The sequence below is a fragment of the Podarcis vaucheri genome, assembly GCF_965113315.1.
Source record: "Podarcis vaucheri genome assembly, chromosome: 8".
NCBI classification, from domain to species: domain Eukaryota; kingdom Metazoa; phylum Chordata; class Lepidosauria; order Squamata; family Lacertidae; genus Podarcis; species Podarcis vaucheri.
In genome coordinates, this window is record NC_138766.1 from 5,313,845 (window position 1) to 5,333,964 (window position 20,120).

The 20,120-nt window shown below is 45.6% G+C and overlaps 1 pseudogene across 1 annotated transcript; it reads right to left on the reverse strand.

The window, feature by feature from the left end:
• Positions 1–484: 484 nt before the first annotated feature.
• On the reverse strand, positions 485–975 carry LOC309538804 (small ribosomal subunit protein uS12 pseudogene; annotated as a pseudogene). Its single transcript has one exon. The product of its transcript is annotated as a small ribosomal subunit protein uS12 pseudogene (transcript).
• Between the last annotated feature and the right edge of the window lie 19,145 nt (positions 976–20,120).

The following is a 20,120-nucleotide window of genomic DNA, read 5'->3' on the forward strand; positions in this document are numbered from 1 at the left end:
ATTCGAAAAATGGTCACACTTAGCACTGGCATTATAACAAAGCAAGAGTTGAGGCACAAAACTCCCTCACAGTAGAGGGATTTTGGAAGAAAAGGTCTGTCTAGTCCAGCCTAGAATCCTCTTTTTCACAGGTCCAGCCAGATGCTTCTGTAGGTCCTTCATCAAGAGAAGAAGGCAATAAATTGCCATTGCTTGCTCTTTTAAAAAAATTGTTCAACAAATTTTACATACCACTTGATTTTGGTAAAACCTCTAAGCAGTTTGTAAGAAATAAGAACATTATAAATAAGAAAGAGGTAAAGACAATAAAAAGCATTTAAAGATAATTAGAATTTACAGTAAAAGAAATTAAAACACGTCAACATCTACATCTCCTTTTTGTCTCCTAGTGATTGGTATCGGTAATCTGGCATCGTGAGTTATAGCTGCTGGTAGACCATCCCCTATGGATATGTCTAATTCTCTCTTTCTTTTCTTAGAAGAAAACTTTCTTGATCATCTTAATAACAACATAACTTTATGACCAGGGTTTCTGCTTTCTGCCTTTGTACAAGGCTGACAGAGAAACATTTGCTACTTTGACAACCTTGAAACGAACTCCTGGAATGTCACCAACAGCATGACCTTTCCAACCAAAGGCAGCAACCAGAACTTCATCGTTCTCCTCAATGAAGTTCAAACAACCATCAATAGGAACAAATGCTGTTTTTTTTTTTTTTGCCATTCTTGGTCAGCTGAACTCGGACATTTTTCCTGATGGCAGAATTTGGCTGCTTAGCCTCCATGACAACTTTTTCCAGGACAATTCATTTGGCATGGGAAGCTCCCCCCAAAAGGTTGGCTTTCAAAGCAGTGCTCAGGTGGGACTTCTTGTATTGTTTGTCATGCCACTTCTGATCACGTGGGTGTCTGTGCAACTTCCTGGCAGTATGAAGCCCGCTACACTTGCCCATTGTGCTGTATGAGGATCCCGGGGAGGAATCCTCTTCTGATCTATTGATCATTATCACATCCTGTGGCAGTGAATTCCATACTTAGTTATGCTTTTTTTTTTTTGTCTGTCCAAAATCTGCTGCCAATCAGTGTCAACGGGTGACCCAAGTTCGAGTGGGAGGGGACAAAACTCTCTCCACACCAGGAGTTGCCAACCCACTTCTGTCCCACTACCTAATCTTACGTGGCCCATAACACAGTTCCCTCACTGTGAGAAGTGAAATTACAGGGAACCAGGCAGAGGGCCTTCTTGGCAGCGGAATGCCCTCCCATCAGATGTTAAGGAGATAAAGAACTACAAAACTTTTAGAAGACATCTGAAGGCAGCCCTGTATCGGGAGGTTTGTTGGAAGCAACCCAGCAACAGGAGTATAAATAATAAAATTATTATTATTATTATTATTATTATTATTATTATTATTATTATTATTATTAGGGCGCATTGCAATCCCAGTGTCCCCACACTGCAACGACAAGGCAGGAGCCAGAAAATGGATTGGAACTGCCTCCTTTCTTTGCTACAAGTGAAGGTGATATGCAGCCTTCATCTCCTTGAGATTTTGGCAGCTTTTGGCTTTCCACGTGAAATAGATATTTAGTCCTGGGAAGAAGTGATGGAGCGTATCTAAATAGTGTCTGGGTCGGGCATGCAGGGCACAGACGGAGCCCGCTGCGGCACCAGTGCAAGGGTGAACTCATGCGCCCCAGTCCAGGAGAGTGGGCAGCAGCATTGCCCCCCACTCTCCTCTCTCTGCTGGAGCTGCCGGCCATCTGTGAGGCAGCAGGAGCTTCCTTGCACGCCACAGCCTCCCTACTACCCTAGGCCAGGCTTGACCGGGGACGGAGAAGCCACAGCCAAGCACACTGCAGACACTCTCCTTCATTCATTATAAAATTAATTGATTCAGGCCACTGGCAACCATTGGGCCAGAGCTCCGCGAAGATTGCCGAGGGAGGGAGTCAGGCTGTGCCCTGGCCAAAGGCCAGGCGGAACAGCTCTGTCTTGCAGGCCCTGCGGAAAGATGTCAAGTCCCACAGGGCCCTAGTCTCTTGTGGCAGAGTGTTCCACCAGGCACCTTGTGGCACCGACCCCTCCATTTGACACAATGCTGATATTGTTGAGGCGTGTGTTTGAGGTTGGGCTTTATAAGCCTTTGCGTTTAAGGTGGGCCAGCCTCTGAAAATAGCTCATGCTCAGAGTTACAGTCCCTTTTTACAGTAGGTATATGAGGAGCCTCCATGCAGATCGCGTGCCAGTCCCAATGCAGCCGAGCTCTTTATGAATGGGATCTGACACCTTCTCAAAATCTCTGTTAGGGAATCTTGTCATATTATATTACTGAGCTGTGGTTCAGGAAGGGTCCATAGCTCAGTGGTACAGTATATACCGATGATCCAGGGTTCAAACTGGCATTTCCAGTCAGCAGATGGTGTAAAGACCTGAGTGTGAGATCCTGCACAACCACTGCCAGTCTGAGTTGACAGTACAGGACTAGATAGGCAAATAAGCTTGACCCAATATAAGGCAGCTTCTCATGTGCTCTGATCCTGGAATAGGGGACAGGATGGAGAATAACTTGGACACTGTTCAGTGTTCCTTCTCTGCCTGTTTATAGCCCAGAAAGGCCTTGGGCTCTGTTAATCTCTAGCTCTGTGCACAGATTTTGTTTGTTTGATTTGCATGCCGCCTTTCATCTGAAGATTGCAAGGCAGTTGAGAACATAAAAATACATAATAAAACAAAAACAAAAACATTATTATTTATTAATAATAAAGGCCACCAGCACAGTGCTCTCTAGCTCAGGCAGTCCTTGACAGAGGATAGGATCTCAGCCAAAAGGACATTCAGGCTGATAGATCATGATTAGAAGGGAAAAGCTGACAAGCACCCAAACAAGGAATGGAGCAGATGTCCAGTGTCTGCTTTATGTAATGATTAGGAAAAACTAAGCTAAGCTAAGCTAAGCTGATTGTGTAGTGCCAGGTTTGGTGACTGCTCCCTCTGCAAAGGGATCACCCACAAAAATGAAGGGGGGCTCCACACAGTTATGATGTCATACTTGTGTCGTTTTCATTTCCGAAGCAGAGAACCTTCTCCCATCTGAACCAGCGTAAAGCAGGGAAGGGCATGTAGGGAGGCTGAGATCTTCCTGCTCCTGCAGCCCAATCCTAGCTCCTTCACCTTTTCTCCCCTGCTGGAGTTTGCGTCTGGTTTCAGAGCTTTAACAGAAGAAAACCAGTTGTGGGTGGGGAGTGGGGAGGGCGGACACGCTCAGGATCCACCCCCCTTCTCCATATGAAATCACCTCTACCAGCCTTGCTATATATTTGCTCAGGGATGCCCTGTGGTTTAAATCGCAATCTGATGTCATCACTACTATGATGACATTGGATTTCCACTACAATATAGATTCAGCAAGCCAAGGTGAAAAAAGGTAGTAGGATTGTGCTTCTGGGCCTAGAAAAAGTTGCAGTAGAGGGCATTTGCCAATTCCAGCTCTAGTTTATATTTGGGTCATTCTATCGTGATTAGCTCCTCTTCCACTGCCCTCCTCTTCCCCTTCTCTGATTTGTCTTTATTTCTTTCTTTTTAAAATTAGATTGTGAGTGAGCAGAGATGAACTGTCCTTCCCTTTATTTGATGCAAAGTGTTCAGATTTTAGAACTGTTGTAATGATGACGATAATTTTAAAATGATTCTTGCAATCATTTTTAAAAATGAGATGGATATGAACTCTCCTGGCCAAATATCATTTTCCATTCTGTAAGAAGAACCTAGAGTGGCAAGGATTGTCAGGTTCATCACCCCTCATAAAACTGACATGTGTTAACACACATGGGGGAGGCAGCGGGAAGAGATTCCGACGGCCAAATCTTGGCATCAACCACTCTTTCTGCGCTAAGCTCTTTCTTCCTGGGAAATACCAATGAGATCTCCCTACACTTTGGTTTTGGAAACCATATATGGTTAAATTATGCCCATGCTACTATTGAACCCTTCTTTGCAGTGATGGAAGAGGTGTTTGGTGGTTTTGCTTAAGTATTTAAGACATTAGTCCTTCATACTGCCGACTTTGTTTCATTCCTTAGCTTCAAACTTCCCTTCTGAGAAATTGTGGTAACAGAGCAGCTCTGGAGATATTTGAAGATCACAAAACTCACTAGAACATTCCAATCCACTTCAGGCTGCAGAAGCAGCATTGACTTAGGTGATGGATTGTCCTCAGATAATGGGGGTGGGGGTGGGCAGACAGTTTTCTGTGCTGGCAAGATTAGATCTATCAGCCATTCCAATAACATTGATCCCCAGCACAGCTGATTCAGCTCCTTGTAATTTGGATGTGTGTGATAGTTACTGTACCAATAGTTACTATTGGTCTCAACCAACTCAATGTCTCTCAGGTATGTGTTATAGGAAGTTGACTAAGTATGATGGACTCTGACATGGAGGACGCTTATAGATGGATTCCTGGTCCACAGACAGATCCATTTTTCTACTATTAATTCCTTAAATTAAATGAACATATATATGAAAACCAGTTCCCAGCATTTCATCACACTCTGGTGTCTCATGTTAGCATAACCAAGAGACCAAGACACTCAATCTAGGTTGACTGATTTGACTGATGGACTGAATTTACTTATATGCCACCTTTCCACATTGACATTTCTGGTACTGGCCTTGCTGCACTCCAAGGAGCCTGGCTTAAATATATTTCAGAAGATAGTGCTAGGTGACATACAGCTGGCTTCTACACCTCTCCTCCAGAGGAGGCTGACAGCAGCAACAGGCAAACGTCGGAGAGGTCAAGGATAGTAAGCCTCTTCTCCAGCCTCCTGGAAATACCAGCTGCTGCTGCTGCAGGTCTTATTGCTTACTGCTGATGATATGCAGATAAGAAGCAACATTGTTCACAAATAGTGGGGAATGCCTGGCGCTGCTCGGGAATTTGAAGAAACCCAAAAAGATCATGATGAATATGCTTAATGGCATATTTTAATTTGAATTACAAGATGTAGAAATGTGGCTGTTTAAATAAAGTGGGTTGATAGTTCCTTTTTTGTGTGTTTTTAATGCTGTGAACTTCATTGGTGCTCTGAAGTAGCCATCTGACTGTTCTTGCACCATTTCACTGATACCCTTTCTTCTTTCTAAGTTTGTTTCTAAAATACCGTATTTTTTGCTCTATAAGACTCACTTTTTCCCTCCTAAAAAGTAAGGGGAAATATGTGTGCGTCTTATGGGGCGAATGAAGGCTGCGCAGCTATCACAGAAGCCAGAACAGCAAGAGGGATTGCTGCTTTCACTGCACAGCAATCCCTCTTGCTGTTCTGGCTTCTGAGATTCAGAATTTTTTTTTTTCTTGTTTTCCTCCTCCAAAAAACTAGGTGCATCTTGTTGTCTGGTGCATCTTATAGAGCGAAAAATACGGTATGCTGAAGGGGGGGGGAGCCAGGGGTTGCAGCAGTAGACATCCATCTGAGTTGCTTGACGATTTTTGAGGTGGATATAACAAATTGTGATGATAGTGGAAATTGGCAGGAAGCTTGTTTTTCCTCTTCTGACTTCCTCTTTAACCCTTCCCCCTCCCCCAACATTCTCTCTTGAGTTCCATTGACAGAATCAGACATTCCAAAATCAGTGGAGGTTGTAAGTAGAAAATTGTCTCTGCCAAGCTGACCCTCACCCCTAACACTGCAATTGTCTGCTTACTGAGCTCTCAGTATGTACCTTTTTTGCAGCTTACCTGGTGTCTAGTATGTTCCTTATTGCCGTATTATAGTTTATTGTCTATCATCGGGAGTGGGTTAACATGCTCCTCTCAAAATTAATGTTGATGTTTGTGCTCAGTGGTTCAAAGCCACATCTTTGGCAAGCAACCCTATAAACAGTAACACACACACACACACACACACAGTGCCCTGTCTCTTCTGATGCAGCTATCACAATATGTAATTGTGCCGTGTGAATTTTCTCACTTCAACAGTGGTTTGGAATGTGGGTTGTGAAACTCAGGAGGGAAATTCACATTGCGTAGTGAATTTGACTAGCTGTTACAAAAAAACCATGGGTGTACCATTTTCAGAAGGAGCTTGGTTCATCTAGTTCAACCTCCATTCTTCAAATCTGGATTCTTGTCAACATCAGTTTTGTTATGTTGGTACTTGCTCCAGGATTTGATCAACTGCACCTGTCACTTATATTGTGGGTTCCTGATCTGGCAACGGGCAACCCAGGCATATAAATAATAAAAGTGTTATTATTATTATTATTAATATCTCAAGTCTTTCCATCTCAGTTTTTGCTATCCATTTGAACATGTGTGAGTATAATTATTTCAAGCTGTCATTCACATTGTCATTGGAATCTTTGGCTTGGTGCTTGGCTGAGTACCTGATTTACACCGTTACCTTCCCAACTACAACTTACATTTGCAATTTGATCCTTCAAAGGCTGCTCATGGCCTTCCAAGTTGTACTCCCATGTTGCACTCTCCATGCAAAATAATTGATGGGTTGCAGGGCACCGTACAGGCTCCTTTGATCAGCTCTGGGAAAATCTTGCCAATTCTGTCTTTGACAATGTTGCCTTCAAAAATTAACAACTTCCTTACAAAAAGTACAAGATATATTGGTGTTTTGGTATTTTGGTCATTGGGCACTGAGTTTTTCATTCATGTTGCCATCTGTTCATTTCATTATTCATTAGACTATTTAGGGAATGTTTTAAAATCTTCATAAGCCAATCACTGGTTAACTAGTAACACAATAAGGGACCAGTGACCAGTCTGACACTGGTATTGGATTGAGAGCCAATTATCCTTATGTTGAGGCAAAGGGGAAAGAGTAACCCTATTATTTACTGTGAGCTTGACATGAAGTTAAACAACTGGGGAGGATGAATAAAGTTCTAGGATGAATCCCACTATCCTAACTCTCTATCTTCTTAGCAGGACCCTGGAGTAAATATAATGTTGAAGAACCTGAGCTTATCTCTCAAGGTGAAGTCAGTGAGACAAGAAATTACCGTACACAGCATCCCTAGTTCTGACAGGTGTCAGCAGGCTGTGGAGGGGGAAATGAGGGGGAACCTGACTAGCCAGGAACTGGCCACTCAGCAGCTATTGCTCAGCATCTCACCTGAGACACAGCCCTCGCCCCTGACTCTTCCCTTTTTGCCCTCAGTGAGCGCAAAGGCCTGTCGGGCTGAGCAGAACAGAGCAGGCAGGGCCCTCAAGCAACCGACCAGCCAACTGCAAGCAATGGAGAGCTAGCCAGATGGGGTGGGAAGGGGGTGGGGACAGCCCCAATGGGAGGAGGAGCTCATAACGTAAGAGTGAATGGGAACAGCCTCAATTATGCTTTATTCCCATTAATATACAGTGGTGCCTCGCAAGACGAAAAGAATCCGTTCTGTGATTCTCTTCGTCTAGCGGTTTTTTTCGTCTTGCGAAGCAAGCCCATTGACGGATTAGCGGATTAGCGCTATTAGCGGCTTATCTGCTGATCGGATCAGCTGATAAGCAGCTTAGCAGCTTAGAAAAAGGGGGGAAAGGAAAAAAAACCAGCAGGAACTCGCAAGACATTGTCGTCTTGCGAAGCAAGCCCATAGGAAATTCGTTTTGCGAAGCACCTCCAAAACGGAAAACTCTTTCGTCTAGCGAGTTTTCCGTCTTGTGAGGCATTCGTCTTGCGGGGCACCACTGTATCAGGTTCTGGGGTCCTTCCGGATGAAAAGACAGCATAAAAGTAAAATAATAATAATAATTTCCTGTGCAGTCCATGCTGTGCAAAAGGGAGACTGAACATAGTCACCTCTCAGGTGTGCATGATTGAACATTCAGCCCGTGGTATCCTCAGCATATAAATATGTTGTAGTCCTGCAAGAAGGATGAATTTATTGGAGCGCCGAGTCACAGCTGTATTCCTCCACCCTCTCAATGATTTACAGGGAAGGAGAGCTGGTTTCAGGGGAAGCTGCTATTTGACCTCTGTGTGTACCCAATCAGTCTAGCCAGAATGCGCTGCAGCAGTTTCTCCTCTCTAAGTTGGGGACAGACAGCTGGGGTTAAAAATTAACAATGTCTCATGCACATTTCTTGCAGGACGGAACTATGTTGAAGGATATACATATTTAGAATTTGGGCCAGATTCTGATGTGAACTTTGGACCGTATGAGAATGTTACTTCAGCACCGTGTCCTTAATGTTGCTGGCATTGTTTTAATATATATTAAAAACGGGATGAGTCAGTCCAGATTTATCATCTTTCAGTGCAATTCTTCCCATGTGAAAGAGTACTGGCACAATTAAGTGAAGCTGGCTTAGCTGGGACCAGCTACCAGGCTGCATTACACTGGAGTAAGTTGAAAACTCATAAAGCTACATAAAGCTCACAAGGTTACATAAAAGCAAGTTTTTGTTTCACGATAGCCTCATTCAGCTGCTTACCCATCTTCCTATATACTTTCATACTTTATACCAGTGTTTCCCAAACTTTTTTGGGCAACGGCACACCTGTTTACTGAAAAAAAATCTCGCGGCACACCACCATTAAAGCCCCGCCCCGTGACGTCAGCGCGCAGCGTCACGCCGGGAGGGACGCACGAAAGTGAAAGTTTTTTCCCTCCCCCTTGCTGGGGAACCTCCAAGCTTTGGGGGTGGGAGGAGGCAGCAGAGCGAGGGACTGAGGGACGGCGGCAACTGAGGCGGCGGCGGCTGTTGTGGTGGTGGCGGCGATAGCGGGCGGAGGAGGGGGCGGCGGCGGGGCTTGAGGAGCCGTCGCCGGGAGTTGCTGCTGCTGTTGTTGCTGCATGCCGACCTCCTCCTCCTCCGCTGTCTCGCGCTCCTCCCTTTTGCACGCGCTGCCCCGCCGCTCGGCACCACCACCGCGGAGCCGCCCCCGGCTCGACGCGGATCCTCGCCGCCGCCGCCTCTCACCGCCCGACTCGCCTGCCTCCCTCCCACGGCACACCAGCCAATGTCTCACGGCACAGTAGTGTGCCACGGAACACCGGTTGGAAAACACTGCTTTATACAACTCTAAATATAAAAAAGGAAATGGCTGCACGAAAGCATCATTTAATCAAAAGCGAAAAGGTTGAAGAGATATAACATTATGTAACAACCCCCTAGGACAGATTCAGGTAGGTAGCCATGTTGGTCAGACGCAGTAGAGATGTATTTAAAAAAATTAAAAAATGTCCAGTAGCACCTTAGAGACCAAGTAAGTTTGTTCTTGGTATTGCAAGTTTCTTTGTGAGGTTGATGGACTTCTATTTCCTGCGGCTCAATGTGGTGCCTTCCATGGTTCTAGATTCTGGTAGGTAGCCATGTTGGTCTGATGCAGTAGAAAGAGGTGGTTGCTTAATCCTTTCCCTCCTTGATGCCTTTCCACACTGGAAGGTAAATGGCCTTTCTCCCCTCCCAAATTCCAAACACATTTGGAGAGGCAAATATGCATTTGGAAGTATTTTGTTGGAGGAACAATGCATTTTCTTAGAGGAACTTGCTTTTCCCCAGGACTCCTGGTCTTTTGCTATATGCCAAATACAGTGGTACCTTGGTTTACGAACTTAATCCATTCCGGAAGTCCGTTCTTAAACCAAAGCGTTCTTAAATCAAAGCGTGCTTTCCCATAGCAGTGAGGGACTCAATTTACAAATGGAACACATTCAACAGGAAGCGGAACATGTTCTGCTTCCAAGGCCAAGATCACAACCCAAATACCTACTTCTGGGTTTGCAGCATTCTTAATCCAAGTTGTTCATAAACTAAGCTGTTCTTAAACCAAGGTGCCACTGTATGGGTAGGTAGGCTTCAAGATTCAACTTCCACAGGGAGCAATCCTATGCACAAGCTGACATAAAGCAAGCCAGTGTAAATTAAGCTGGTGTAAACTGATCCAAACCCTGTTCAAGCAGCACGGCTGCTGCTGCTCTGCCTAAGCCTGGCAGAGGGAAAACAAGCCTTCAAAATAGGGTCCTATGCAGAGGTGAATGGGTTTAGGATCCTGTCTAAGTCTCCTGTCACTGGAAGGCCCCTGTCTTGGGATTTCCAGAGGCCTTCAGAAGCTTCAGCTGAGCTGCGATGAGCATGTTCCACTGGTTTATCTGCCAAGATTTGCAGGATCCTAAACTGCTCATCCAGGTGGATCTTGCCATAGTATGACCCCACAGCTGGTCTGGACATTACACATAATCTATCTTTAGATCTAAAAGGGACGCGTGTGGTGCTGTGGGTTAAACCACTGAGTCTAGGACTTGCCGATCAGAAGGTTGGCGGTTCGAATCCCTGCGATGGGATGAGCTCCCTTTGCTCTGTCCCTGCTCCTGCCAACCTAACAGTTTGAAAGCACTTCAGAGTGCAAGTAGATCAATAGGTACTGCTCCAGCGGAAAGGTAAACGGCGTTTCCGTGCGCTGCTCTGGTTTGCCAGAAGCGGCTTAGTCCTGCTGGCCACATGACCTGGAAGCTGTACGCCGGCTCCCTTGGCCAATAAAGCGAGATGAGCAACCCTAGAGTCAGCCATGACTGGACCTAATGGTCAGGGGTCCCTTTACCTTTAGATCTGTTTCTTTTAGACCACTTCCTACCGCCATCACCTCAGGATCTATTTCCAGGCAGTAGCCTGTAATGCTGATAGCAGTTTTCAGAACTTGTTTTCAAAAATTGGATTGATTTAAAGCTTGACAATTATTTCATTCATCTAAATCATCCAGAAAAAGAGATTGATGTGATTCACTTATTTAAATCCGCTTTCTCATTTTGAAATCCATGTATTTCCCAAATAACCATGCAACTAACTGGTTGCTGCAACAATTAAAACAGACTGGCTTGCAACTAAATAGAGCCTTTTAATACGACCCAGAATCCTTGGCCATGCAGCCCACATGCCTTTTGCACTGCATAATTGTATCTGCTCAGAGACGTGACACAGATTTCTGTTTTGCTTTCTCTCTACACATACAGTTACTATGCAAGATCACTTTTTGCAAAGCTAAGGCCAATGAGTCCCACTCAAGAAGTGGGGCATACAAATAAATATGCATAATATCAGGCAGTTGCGAGTATCCAGAACTTCCCAACACTGTGAGTTAGAATGTAAATGCCCATGCTGCTTGGTTGTTAAAAGACATACATATTCACAATCCGAGACACGGGCACATTGTAGAGGAGGACGAGGCATAAAAAGTGTGTTTTTAATACACTATTTTTGTTTTGCTGATATTTCCTTTAGGTTTTTTGCTTGTTTGTTTATATTTTTTGTCTTAACTTCTCAACCTCCAGTTTTTACTAAGTACGTTCCTTGTGTAAACATGTTGAAATATTTATAAGAAATTAGGTTTCCCTTAACCTAATTTTGTGCCCTTTAACATATTGGTGTGAAAAAACAAAAACTGCCATTAATTTAAAACATTTTATCAATCAATCAATGTTTATTATGGCAAACAACCAACATATTTAAACCAGAATTTCTGCATAATTCTCTACATAAACAATAAAACTGATTGATCTGAGGTTTAAAACATTTAAAGCAATTGCCATAATACTGTTATCACATAACAGCACATATATTTTCCAAATAAAAGATTCATTCTTTTTAAAATATCGTATTTTTCGCCCCATAGGATGCACCGCCCCATAGGACGCACCTACTTTTTTGGGGGGGGGAAATAAAGGGGAAAAATATTTTTCCCCCAGGCACGGGGCTGGCGCGGGGGAAGCCCGAGCTTCCCCCGACCCCAGCCGCCAGAACAGCCTGCTATCCGCAAGCCTAGGGAGCCGCGCCGGTCTCCCCAGGCTTGTGGAGAGCTTCTTGAAGCCCGGGCGCGCTCTTCAGCGTGCCCGAAGCTTCGGAATGCAGGCAGCTCTGCGCAACCTTTGGGAGCCCGGCGCGGCTTCCCGCCGGGCTCCTGACGGTTGCGCAGAGCTGCGTGGAGCCCGGGAAGGCAGGCAGCTCTGCGCAACCTTTGGGAGCCCAGCGGGGCTTCGTGCCAGGCTCCCGAGGGTTGCTCAGAGCTTCCTGAAGCCTGGAGAGCGAGAGGGGTTGGTGCACACCGACCCCTCTCGCTCTCCAGGCTTCAGCGAAAGCCTGCATTCGCCCCATAGGACGCACCCAGATTTCCCCTTCATTTTTGGAGGGGAAAAAGTGCGTCCTATAGGGCGAAAAATTTTACACACGTTTTTGTGGGCAAAGAGACAGATCTGTTATCTCACATTGGATTAAACTCTAAATTCCAATTGCCATCACTTACTATTTTTTCCTGTAAAAAAGTCAAATGTCTTAATTATTTAATTTTATAATGGAGCGATTAATATTTGGTGCATAAATATGCACTCCTTACTGATTAAACAAAAAGTAACTCCCAAAAACAAAACCTTTACTGAAAATATACCACCAATAGTAAATCAAATTTTCTTTTACATTAACTCTAAGGTGATGAAGATAGCTTTATCTTTAGTTTTCGTTGGGGCCAACTCCTAGGGGCTGCGGGGGCTTCAGCCCCCACAATAAAATATTTGAGGGGCCCCCACAAAGTTGATGGGCATTCCCATTCAAGTAGTGTGTGTGCACTGCATCATGTGATCGATGATGTGGGCTGACCTGGGTCCCCACAATATTTTATTCAAGTTGGCACCCTGGTTTCATTAATGCGCATACAGAACACGTTTCTGTACAGTGCACACTGGTTATAACCTCAGTTAACGTGTTTGCCTCACATGACTCCAAACCACCAACTCTTGCTTGCCTCTAATGGTTTCCATCCTGAACTGATTTTGCAAACATGTTCTAGCCATGTTCCAGTGTGAGCTCTGAGCAGGGCATAGTTCAAAAGCTGGGAAGTGAAGAACATACATTTGATTCATTTCAGTATTAATACCTCTGCTTGCCCATTATATTTGTATAAGGAAACTCACATGCTGGTTATTCCATGCACTTTAGCATTTGTACTGTACAGCACTATGTAAAACAGCTCAAAGACCAAGTGGTGTGGAAAGGAATGAGAAGTGAAGCATGCCCTGGGTCAGCGTCTTCCCAGGCACCTGAGGCCTGCTTCACACACAATGCTTTTTCAGTGTCAAAACTGTGTGTTGAGCCAGCACGGTGGTCACTTGCATATTTGTTTCACTGCAGATACATGTACGTGATGGGAAGATTTCCACAAATATGAGGATGACTGTTTTAAAGACTAAAGGAAGCAACTGCCTCCATAGCATCACCGCCCACCGCCCACCGCCCACATTTGGCGAACTGCCAAATGGCTCTCCCATCCCCACCAGGAAAGAAGGGGTGAGTGAAGATCCATTATCAGGAACAAAGCAGGGAATAAAGATTTACATGGGGATCTGCCGCCCCTGAGGCAGTTGTCTCACTTTACCTCACCACACCAGCACAAAATAACATTTCAAAATGAAAGTATACTCCAAAACATCAGAGCCTAAGGGTTTCTTAAAGAGGTGCTTATGACAATCACATGGCTATGTTACACACAACCACTAAATAGCAATGGTGGGCCTAATGGCGGAGAGAATAGATTTTAACAGCAGTCTCCAAATACAGGGTGTTTGTGTGTTGAGTTCTCTGCAATGGTATCAACAATACTAGCACTAAAAGGTGCCAACAATACCAGCACTACCCACTATGGCTAAAGTGCAGCAAGAATGCCCTCTTCTCTCAAAGAATGAAATGGAAGTGTAACACTTAATTCTGAACCTTTACTTAGCGGCACATGTCAAGTGCAAGCATTTCATATCTATCCATCACAGAGTGTGCTGTTTTAATCACTCCTGAGGTTAAGGACATTTGAAAGTTTGCTCAAGGTCACCTTAAACATTATGGGGGTGCAACAACTGATTTGAATCTGAAAACTTAATTGTGTGTTGCTGATTTGTAAGGCCTTCTTTATCTGAAGATCTAGTAAAGTGGTGAAGATGTAGCAGGGTGACTCCACTAGCACTGTGAATTGGCAGATACTCATCAAAAGTGAACAGCTATACCAACTAAATACTAGGGCTGGAGACTAGTTAATTGGCCACTCAAAGAATGCCCGTTGCCTGCTGATTATTTGACCAGTCAGATATTGTCAAATAGTCAGGGGAGCCAAGAATATCCTTATGCAGGTAGTGGCTCTGTGCCAAAGTTTTAACTGTTGTTTTTGTGAAGGTTTTCAGAACAAAGCCAAATAGTTACCCTCATCTTCATATAGTCATAGAGTTGGTGATGCAAAGCTGAGGCCAGGAAAATAAAGGTGAGAAGAAAAGAATATTGATGAAGTGTAATTGCAGAGACCTTTTAAGTGGCCAAGCATCACACAGAAAAGGCAGGCATACTTCCAGGTGCACGGACTCCTTCCTTTTTAAAAGTTGCAAAGGATCCTCAACTGTAACTGTTTCTTGGGGAGCATGAATCCTGCCAAATTTCAGGTGGATAACTGCAATAAGCTCCCACAAGTGTAGCTGATACTGTGGGCACTTTAAAAAAAAGGAAACAATCACTTAATTTTATCTTTGGAGGGGGAATTGGTCTGTAAAATGCAATACGTGAGAGGTACCCTTGGGTAAGAAACCTGCCAAATAGCAAGAGTGCTCAGGAGCTTTTGTACTATGTATCTTTAAAGCTCTTTCATTACTCCTAAATTCATCATATTGGTAAATGGTCACAGGTCTGGATATTTCTGTTTTTCAAATGGAACTAGACAAGGCTGTCCCCATAGGCTGGAAACATTTAATTAACTTTTAATGATGTAAGGGGCCACTGCTTGATGAGACTTGCTTCTGGAGGAAACAGTATAGAAGAATCTTGGTCGCAGGGAAGGGCATCACTGAATAGGATACCTGAAGGAGTGTCTCCATCCCCATCGTTCAGCCTGGACACTGAGGTCCAGCTCAGAGGGCCTTCTGGCAGTTCCCTCCCTGTGAGAAGCCAGGTTACAGGGAACCAGGCAGAGGGCCTTCTCAGTAGTGGCGCCCTCCCTGTGGAACGCCCTCCCACCAGATGTCAAAGAAACAAACAACTATCTGATGTTTAGAAGACATCTGAAGGCAGCCCTGTTTAGGGAAGTTTTTAATGACTGATGTTTTAATGTATTTTTAATCTTTTGTTGGAAGCTGCCCAGAGTGGCTGGGGAAACCAGATGGGTGAGGTATAAATAATAAATTGTTGTTGTTGTATGGTGTTCTATCAAGTGTTGCGCGGAATCTCCTTTTTAATACCACTTCTAGCTAATAAAGAAAACCCAAATCCCAGCAGTGCTAAAGCCTGCTCTGGTGTAGAAGGTGAAGGTGATGAGCTAATGGGCAACGAGAATGCCTTGGGTCCAGGGGCAGCCCGTCCTGTCTGGCTGCTTGAGGCAAAACAAGAGGCGCTCCCTTGCCCTGCCCCCTCACCAGCGCCACCAGACCTGTCGTCTGCACCACTCGCCCTGCCACATCCGCCGCTGGAAGACAAGCAGCTCCAGCATCAAAACTGGTGAGATCTTGCCCAGAACTGGTGCCGATGCCAGCCCCGCTTCTCGGCCACTGGTGGAGAAGCAAACAGGGTGCCTGCGGGGGCACCGCTATTGGGGGGGGGCTTCCACTGCCTGGTTGCTGGGATGGCCCAGGTTTGCTCTGAGAAAGTATCGAGGCACCGGAAAAAGAGGTATGTGAATTCCTTTAAACTAATCATATTGAAATGGCACAGGGCCGAATACTATACAAACATAATAAAAATTGCCGCATAAATTACCGCAACAAGGATATTCAAAATATTAAATATTTTATATTTTATCCTTTGAGCCAGTGTGGTGTAGTGGTTAAGAGCGGTAGTCACGTAATCTGGGGAACCGGGTTCGATTCCCCGCTCCTCCACCTGCAGCTGCTGGGTGACCTTGGGCCAGTCACACTTCTCTGAAGTCTCTCAGCCCCACTCACCTCACAGAGTGTTTGTTGTGGGGGAGGAAGGAAAAGGAGAATGTGAGCTGCTTTGAGACTCCTGAAGGGGAGTGATAAAGCGGGATATCAGTAGAATGTAAATTAACAAATGAATAAAGAAATAAAATAAAGAAATAAAATCTCTGTAGTTCTCAGTAATGTTAGATATCTGAACTGAAAACCAACAGCTTCACATTGAAGTTCTTCTATTATCTTCACTTTGTTTTGTCAGTTACTTCTGAAATGACTTCCATTGCCAGCTTTTATTGACACAGGACTTTAGGTTTATTCCAGAAAACAAAACCTAGAACCTAGTTCAGGCATGGGTATCGAACCAGCATATTCAACAGCAATTTCCATCTTTTCCTTCAACACTTTTCTTCTTCTTTACACGTGTCATCTAATGGGCTGTACTTGCCTTCCAGCTTTTCATGCACATTCTGTATTAGATTTTATCAGTGCTTTTTTCTAGGGGGACCCAGGGGTATGCATACACCTAAACATTTTGTGAATCTCTGTACTTTTGTCCATTTACTGTATTTATTTTTCCCGATTTGAACTATAAAATTGGTGAATTTCTTGAGTCAAAATGAGAGTATCCCTAAACATTTTGTTTTATAAGAAAGCACTGGATTTTATATCTTTTTAGCTTTTAAAATTCATTCCAGACTTATTTATGATTGGCTTGCTAGAATTTATGCTTCTCATTTGGATAAGACTTTTTGCCATGGGGAACACAAAGGTGTGCATTTTCAAATGCATTGTACACACACACACACACACACACACACACACAGACACGTGCATCTATCTCTATCTATCTATCTATCTATCTACCTACCTACCTACCTACCTACCTACATCTCCCCTACATGGACTCATGAAAGCGTTCACATCTGACCATGAGCTCCTCTCATTGTCTACTAAAGAAGACATTCTGTTGCTCCCATAAGAGACAACTATGAGAGGGAGCGGCTCATATGTCCTGAAAAGAATTTCACCCAGTTGTTTTTTTTACCCAAGTCAATAACTTCTGGCACCAGCAATTATCGACTGGCCTCACGTTTGCTTGGAGGAGGTCACATGACCTTTTGACCCTAAAACTAGAGGACGGAGACTAAAATGCAAACAGCACCGAAGGATCGTGAGACTGAGTGAAACAGCCGAAACCCTAGAACTCAGGATCACCCAATGAATTTAGCTGATGGAAGGGTCAGAGCAGACAAGAGAAAGTGCTTTGCACAACATTAGCTTATGCAAGCCCTTGCCATAAATTTAGGTTGCTTTTTAAAGGACTTTTAGAGACTTTTGAAATATTAAGGACTTTGTAGATGCTTTAAAATAAATAATAGATTAATTAATTAATGAAGGATATAGCTGTTGGGGACTCTTCGGGATAGCGCAATGAAGCCTCCATGTTCAGGAGCAGTGCACTTTGAAATACTGGAAGTGGGAAGGTGGACAAAACTCCCCCCTGGTTTGATCCAGCAGGGTCGTTCTCCCATTATTACGTTACATGATGCCACACTGAGCTTTTCATTCTTTTCTGGGGCTTAGCTTCCATGCCATAGTTTCAAATATTGTTGGGTTCGGAGGAGAGGACAGTTCAGTTGGTATGCCAGCTGCTGCACTCCTTCCCAGAAAAGGCGGACTAGGCCATCTAGATGAAACTACTGCGACAGTTGAGAGTTCATCCAAGAGCACATTTACACTAATTTTATGCCATCTTCGTTGGCTCTCTGTTTTGTTTCCAAGCCTAATTCAAAGTGCTGTTTTTGTTTTGTTTTTAACCTTTAATGAACTAGTTGCTTTTGGACCAAGGAAACACAGGAAAACAAATGTACCTGCAGGTTGAAATCCTTGGTGGAGGCCTTTCTTTAAGGCCTGCCACTATTTGAAGTATGCTAGATGGGTACAAGTGAGAGAGCCTTTTCAGTGGTGGCACCCAGGATTTGGAACTAGTTGCCCTTCAATTGTTTGCTCTTAGATTGTATTCCAATGAGTTTTTCACTCAGGTAGTGGTTGACTGCTCATCCTTCTGTTGCTGATGTGTTTGCTCTTATTGCCTCTCCTGCTATATGTTGTTTTTATTGACTTTTCCTTGATTGTTGTTTTATATGCTATTGTGAGGTGAGGGTGGGTGTTCTCAGGCAACAAAGACACCCATCATACAGCCTGATATGCCCACCCAATAACCACCATCGTTCTACTAAACTAGATTATACATCATTAAATTCAATCTACTTGCTGGCAGATCTTGTCTTTTGAAATGTTTTGTACAGCACCTAGATTCAAAAATCAGCATTTACCTATTCATACATACATACATACATACAGAAGAAGAGGAGTCTGGATTTGATATCCCGCTTTATCACTACCTGAAGGAGTCTCACAGCGGCTCACATTCTCCTTTCCCTTCCTCCCCCACAACAAACACTCTGTGAGGTGAGTGGGGCTGAGAGACTTCAGAGATGTGGGACTAGCCCACGGTCACCCGGCAGCTGCATGTGGAGGAGTGGAGACGTGAACCCAGTTCACCAGATTACAAGTCTATAGCTCTTAACCACTACACCAGACTGGCTCTCATCGCTTTTTTCTAGAAAACTAGGTGCTGTTTCTGGAAAACTCACCATGAAGTTGTTACAGTAAGTTCTACACTTTTTAACAACAAAAAAGCTGTGCCGGTACCGCATACCATTGAGTACCCCTGGAAAAATAATAGCACTGCATACATATATCGCATACGATATTGAGACCCTTAAAATGGCTATTACACTTAAGGGTTTATAGCTGGTACTATTTTGCTGAGCAAGATCCAGTCAAAAGCAAGCACATGCTTCAGTTTCTTGACCTGCAAACAATGGGACTGAAACCTGCAAACACTTGGGCTTTCGCGTGACTGTCACTCTGCGCCTCAGCCAGAGCTTAGCAGTGTCTTCCAGGCATGTGTCGCCCACTGATGCGCAAGGCTCAGACTGGATCCTGCCGCTGCCCCCTCGCCTCCCCGCGCCAGGCCCTCGGGCGAGGACTGAAGAGCCGGCTGGACCGGAAGGATTCCGCTCTCGGCTTTGAGTCCCTCTCGGGGGGGTGAGGGATCTGGTTCCCGGGAGCCCACCACCCGCTCCCCGCGCCGAGGGAGGAGCTGCGCTCTGGCCGCTTCCCGGCCCCCGGGCGCAGCAGGAAGGACGGGGCGCAACGAGAAAATGGAGGCCCCTCTCCACTGGCTCGACGCGTCTGGGAATCGAGAAAGATCAGGCTAGATTCAGGGATCTGACCTTGCCGATCTTAGGGGAAGATGGCAGCAGAGGGGAGTCCCAGCAATAAATAGCTAGCCCTCGGCCTTCGCCTGGTGCGTCCCCGCTGGCTTGCACCTCTGGATTTTGTGCGTGCTTTGTTTTTAAACGAGCTAAACCTGTGAGTGTGTGTGTGTAATAAATAGAGTATTAAAGATCCCCCTGCAGTTATCCAAAGCTACTTTCCTCACAGCCTGCACCAGTCAGTGGCCGCGGCGCGCTCTTGCGCTGCATTTGGGGCGGGGGTTGTTGACACCCCGAGCTTCCCCCGCGGAGCCCCGTCCGGCTCCGAGCCGAAGTCCAGTTTCCCCGCAAGCGGCTGGACGCCCCCCGCAGGCTGCCTTTGCACGTTGCCGAAGTATCAAGAAACGGGTCCATTTGGAGGCGCGGCGCAGGCTCAGCTCGCTCCCGCAACTAGCAGCGCTTCAAAGTTTTGCATCCTACTTTGGCTTGTTTGTGTGTGTATGCGCGCGTATTTGTGTGTGTGTGCATATGTGCGCGCGTGTGCTTAAAGGGGAAGCCCCTGCACTAGACAACATGCTTGCCGGCCTGCCCTCCGAGCGCGGGAGGGGGGAGGAGAGGAGCCACCGAGGGGGCGGGCGAGGAGCGCGCGCGCGCGCGGCCGAAGGCGAACCGGTGAGCAGGGGCAGGATCGGGCTGGACGTGGCGGCGCGGCTCCTGCGGCTCGTCCGCGCCGAGCAGAGACGGGGGGAGACCCAGGGGCCGAGGCGAGCGACTCCCGCGGAGTTAGCCCGGGCTTGGGGCTTCGCGGAGGCAGAGGGAAGCCCGCCATGGAAGCCCCCGAGAGCAGGCCGGCAAGAGCGCGACCTGGAGGAAAAGCGGAGGACGGCGGCGAGAAGCAGCAGAGCGGCCAGCTGCCAGGGCGCTGCGCCTGAAGTCCGGTCCGGGTTTTGCCTCCA